The following is a 6,160-nucleotide window of genomic DNA, read 5'->3' on the forward strand; positions in this document are numbered from 1 at the left end:
AGCTCCCCAAGGGCTGCTTGAGCTAGTGGTCCCATGAGACATGGTGTGAGGGAAATCCGTGACTGTGTGTAGCCTGAATGGCAGGAACATGTACCAAACAACTGTCCCTCACCAAATGCAAGCTGGAACCCAAGGCAGCAGAGTGGACTGCTTTCATTCGGGCCCCCGCTGATAAAATCAGTTCTCCAGTGCCAGTGTTTGCATCAAGTCCAGACATACCGAGTTCACCTTAGGTCAATACAGTGAGTTCTAGGTTCTAATGAGAACTTTGAAGTTCACAACATTGCAGTGGAAAGGCTAAAGAACTTCAACTGAAAATGACCCGTACTGTAGATCTGCCTGGCACTGTCAGAAGATGCCAGATTTTACAGGAGTTATTCAGTAACTCTGATTTCAGTTCCTACTCCCCCGTAAAGGCATGCCCTGTGCTCATTTCCCAGACTCACTACAGTAAGTACTGCCAGTCGCTGTGTAGTTGCTTTGTACTAAGCACTATCCTAGGACCGTGGGATATAGTAACTCTTCCGTCTTTTGTGGACCTATGAACTAAATATAGACAGAAGCCTTCCCACAGGCTGACGCACGTCTGCCTCTTGTTTTTGCAGATAAAGTTAAGTTGAGACACAGTGACCCATATTCATTTGTATAAATCCTATGGCCCCTTGTATGGAGCAACTGCAGCAGTGCTGTGACAGACCTCATGTCCCACAAACGCAGAAATGTTTACCCTCTGGACCTTTATGGGGAAAAAGATGCTAACCTCTGCTCTAAATTATCCCAGTTTAAAGATCAAAGAAATAAGCCTTAGACAACATAAATAACTCAGCTGAGACTACACCGCTGCTCAGTAAGTGGAGCAGGGTTTGAATTCAGTAGCCTGACGCCAGGACTGTGTGCTTTAGTGTGCAACACACATAAGTGACGTGTGCAGCATGTGGCACAGAGCACGTGCTTACAACTCCCTTAGCAATCATGGACATTCTCTATGGTACTCCCCGCTAGACCTTGTCCTGCTCTCTCCCGTCATCTTCCCCTTTGCCGAATGTCAGCTCAGCAGACCTACACAGACCTTTCAGTCTACCAGGTAGCTTCAGGAGGTCTGGCATCACAATCACGTTTATTTTAAAATGAGGAAACCACCTCAGATCTCAGAGTGGGAGGATCTTTACGATTCCATGTGGGGTCTTCCAAGGTCACAGTGCCAGGACCTTTGTGAATAGTTGCTAGCACTTTAATACCATGTCAGTTGCTATTCAAGACAATCGTCCAGGGCCAGCAAGGTGGTTTAGCAGATAAAGACGTTTGATGCCCAAGCCTCACAACCTGAGTTGTATCTCCTGATCCTAAAGCAAAGGTGGAGGAGGGAATAATCAACTATTCTGAGTTATTCTCTGCCCTCCATGTGCACACAGGAATGCACACATGAACACAGTAATAGAGGAGGAAGCTCATGAGGAAGATAATAAAATTTAAAAAGAAACTATCACATTCCTATTGAGGAAGCAAAATGAAAATGCTGAGACAGCAGCCAATATTTAATGGCTATTTCATTCCGTAGGAATCACTAATGGGTGTAAATTCTAAGGGTGGTTGACAGGAGAGAGAAACAGTGAACAAATCAGATGGGACCCAAATGTGGGGTGGAATTTGAAAAGGAGAGGCTCAGATCTGAGCATAAAAGAAAGAAACCCAGAGAAGATACAGAAAAGAATTGAATTCTCAGAGGGAGTAGCGGGGCCCAGCAAATCGGTGGAGTGTGTAGAAAAGAAGAGTGGATAGGCAGTACAGAGACAGACTGCAGAATTTACGGCCAGAGACAGATGTCTGGGACAAGCATAGGGACACTTAAAAGCACGCCTTGTCTAGAGTGCTGAGCAAACACTTCTTACCTGTCCTCTCCTTGACTGTACTCAACCACTCTGCTGATACCTGCCCCATCTGCAGGTACTGGGACCTAACTTGGGTGGTGAAGGAATGAAGAGAGACAGACATGTGGAAAGAACAACTTGGACCAGATGGTCTGGGCTCTCAGAAGGGAAACCTCAGCACCCGGAAGCTCAGCAGTACCCAGGGAGGCTCTGTGATTACACACAGCTGACGAGGAAGCAGAGCCACTGTACACTGATAAACAAGGAGACAGGGTTTCTGGTGTACAGCCGGAACAAGGGGGAGGGCTTAACTAATCTCGGTAGGAGCAGTCTCTGTAGAGGGACAGTCTTCAGGATGTAAACATCCAGGAGACAGAGAGGTGGTGGTATTTTCTTCACACACTGTCAATATCCACACTTGATCCAAAAGAATGCTTTCCATGCCTCTGAGCTCTGGCATCCGTGACATGGCTGGTTCGTGTCAATAACACACATGCACTCAGGGTTTTCTCTCCTCCCAGCTTTAGAGACAATAAAACTAAGGCATAGGCCATACACGCAAAACATTGGTGGGACAATTAGAAACAGACTCAGACACAGTGCACTGTGTCTGTGCTGGTCTTTCTTCTGTGCTCATGGTTGGACCTTTCTAGCATGCCCTTTCAATAAATCACAGTTGCTGCATGTGAAGCTGTCATGGTTTATTTTGATGCTGTTATCTATTATCAGTTTCTCATGGACTCAATGAGTTGCAGTCCCTGTACCTCCTGAACCACCCTGGTAGCCCCACTGCTGGCCATGGGCAACTGGAGTGTGTGTCTGAGAAGAGGTTGCTCTCAGGAAAGGAACCATCCTGCCTGCCAAATCCAGATGAGCCACCACTGGCAAAACAGGCAGATGAAAGTGTCATAAATCCAGAAGTCTTTTATTGGGCATGACATAGACAGTTGGAGTCTGCGTTTGGAGTGGCTAAAGAGGACAAGTCAAGGAGAAAGGACCTTATGCGAGACCAAGGGGTATGAGACCAAGGTGTGAAGAGTGCCACTCAGACCTCAGCACATAAAGAGCCACTCTAAGGAACACAGGCCAGCACGGAAACTTCTTTCTAGTCTGGCTTTATTGTGGGTGGTGAGGGGAAATGCAGGGCTGGTGAGGTGGCTCGGTGGGTAGAGACATCTAACCCTGGCCTAAGAACTTGAGTTCAGGAAGCTACACAGAAGGAGAGGAGAATGATTCTTACAAGTTGTCCACTGACTTCCACATGGGAACCATGCCACATGCATGTAATTCTTAAATTTTTAAAAGAAAGGGCAGGGTTCCATGATGAGCCAGTTATACAGTGAAACAAGAAGGGGAATAGATCACCTCGACATGCGTCTGCATGCCAGCACTTTCCAGGCCCCCTTCAATCCCCATTTGTCAACCTTTTTATTCAGTCTTTATAAAAGTCCCATATGTTGGGAGGTATTACTGTCTCCTTCCCAAGGATGAGAAAGAGCGTAGCCGCGGTCACCCACTGTTAAACACAGAAACTAAGCTTTGAGTGATGTTACCTCGGCCCCTGAATCTGTGTTGTGAATTGTCAAACCTCCTCAGGAGGAAAGCAGAAGAGGAATTCTGCTTCCTGTTTTATTGACCTTGAGAAGAGGATCTGAGACTTGCATCAGAGTAAAAAATTGTCGTGATGGCATATGAACTAGGTCTTGATTCTGTTCTTAGCACTCATCTCTTCAGGTCAAACTGCCCCCTGTTTCAGGGTAAGCATGTTACAGCCTTAACCCTGCTTATATAAATCCTTAACTCATTGTTTACACTAGTTTAAGCATCTCTCATCTCAGAGAATGAAAGAATAAGTCAAGCTGGTGAATGATCATTAAGGTCTTGCCCTCCAGACTGTGACCTCCTCCAGGTGAGGTCCACTTCTCAGTTCCTATGGATCCATAGGGGCTGGCATTTGGAGGGTGGGGGTAGCTATCAATTAATGTTTATTGAACACACATGTTCAGGGTAGCAGCTGTGGGCTGTTTCATCTCATCACTGTGATATAGTCAACATGTCCAGGTGTTGGCTTACAAGTCTTACAGTGCTCCTTGGATATTGATATGAGAGTGGTGTCACTGTGGACTTGTCACCTGATCCTTCTCTAAGTTGTGTTTACCAAAAGAAGCATTTTGTGGTTAAAGTTAGTCCAGCTCATCCTGTCACCCACATCTTCGTACTCTTACCTCCACATGATAGGTCAAGGACTGCAGCCAAAAGGCTCTTTGCCAGACACTGCTAGCATTATTTATACCATTGAAACCTTCTCATGCAGAGCCCAATACTCAGCTCCTGGCCATCCCCAGAATTGTTTATTCTAGCCTTCTGCCCCAAGAACAGGTTCCTAGTACCTCTCCACAGGTTCCCTCCCTGGAGAGTTCTGTGTTTGGAGCAGATGAGGATACCCCAGATCAGTATCCCAGATCCTTTGCCATGGCCAATGTATATGTTTTCTCTCCTCCGCACTCTACTAGCTCTTACACACAGAACTGGAGAGCTCAGCTGCCTCCTCAAGGGTCTGGTCTTTACTGGTTCTCTGTTACTGGCCCAGTAGCTTCCAGTTCCACAGGATGAGGCTGTTGAGGTTATTCTGGGAACAACAATCTCTCTCACCCCCGATTGAGTCACTTAACAAAGGTTAAAAGCATCTTTTCTTTCTTTAACAAAATTTACATTAAATCCCTTACTTGGAGGTACAGAAGTTAGGAGAATATCCTCTAGCATCTGAAAGACCTGAATTCAAGATCCAGTCCATCCACTACTAGTTATGAATCCTGGAAGTATTAGTCAAGGGTTTCTAAACCAATAGAACTAACAGAATGTGCACATATGCACACACATACACACACTTAAATATAATATATGATATACAAGTTGTGTATAATAAATATATTATATATTATAAATATAATGTATGGTTATAATAATATTTACATTATATACACACATATGTAATACATAATATATAACATGACAATACCAAGAGAACCATATATAATAGCCAAGACAACCATCACATTAATCTTGGTCCCTCTTTGTAAAATAGAGCTATATATAACTATATATTATATATTAATATAATATGTAATATGTTTATATGATATTTGTTATGTATAATATATTGATTATATACTATATAGTATATATAATGGGTTTTATTAGAATAGATTACAAATTGTGGTTGATGTAGTCCAACAATAGCTATCTCTTGATGGAAAGACAAAGAATCTTGTAGTTGTTTACTCCATGAGACTAGATGTCTCAGTGATACCAAGCTGGAGTTCCACATGATTACTGGAGAGCTGTTTGTCTTTGGTCTATGTTGGAATCCTGAAGAAATAGTTTCTAATAGCAGCAAAGGAATGCCTCCATAACCGGATACCCACCAGGATACAGACAACAGGATAGCTCACCAAGGAAAGTAAGGGCTAGAGGCAAAACCTTCTTCCTGGTCCTTTTCTGTGGGCTGCCACCAGAAAGTGTGTCCCAGATTTAGGATGGATCTGCCACCTGAAATAATCTAATAAAACAACAAAAATTCTCACAGGTCTTAGTTCGTTGCAGATGTAGGTATAGTCAAGGTGACAGCCAAAAGAATCATCTGACTTGGGAAATTCCTTAATCGTTTTTTGGCTCCTCTTTGTAAAGCAGAGTTAGAAGGTACATCTTAATGGGACATCGTGAGGACAGTGAAATGATATAATGTGGCTCTGACAAGTAGTCAGAGCTTGGTGCATGGCAATTATTCTCAACATTATAAGTATCTTTTGATGGATCTGGACCAGTGGCTTTGAAAGCACTCGGTGATCTTGCCTGGGTTCAATTCCCAACACCCATAGGATCACATTCTAGTATTCAGAAGACTTGATGATCTCTTCTTCCCTCTAGAGGCTCTGCATGCATGGGATGCATATACATGCAGACAAAACACTCATACATGTGGAAAACAGTATTTTTGATTGGAAGCATCTATTGTTCCTTCTCAGAAATATTTTATTTAAATTGTTGATTATTCGATGTACTTTACTGAGCGTACTCATCCATGCTAAGTGTGGAGAAGGGATGTACATAATTACAGCTGGAAAGAAAGCCATGCTTGTTGATCACCACCTAGAAGGCAAGTGCTCTCATAGGCATTTGGTGAATGTTATTTAATCTTGATATGGTTATCATTTCAAAAATGGAGACATGGAGGTTCAGAGAGGTTAGTACTCGAAAGGTATGACCAGTGATTGAAATTTGACCTACTACAC

The 6,160-nt window shown here is 43.5% G+C and overlaps 1 protein-coding gene across 11 annotated transcripts in view; it reads left to right on the top strand.

Moving 5' to 3' along the window:
* The window catches only part of Fggy (FGGY carbohydrate kinase domain containing), a 387,141-nt gene that overhangs the window by 342,528 nt on the left and 38,453 nt on the right, over positions 1 to 6,160 (top strand). The window lies entirely within an intron of this gene.

Source organism: Rattus norvegicus, chromosome 5 (assembly GCF_036323735.1).
Source record: "Rattus norvegicus strain BN/NHsdMcwi chromosome 5, GRCr8, whole genome shotgun sequence".
Lineage (NCBI taxonomy): Eukaryota > Metazoa > Chordata > Mammalia > Rodentia > Muridae > Rattus > Rattus norvegicus.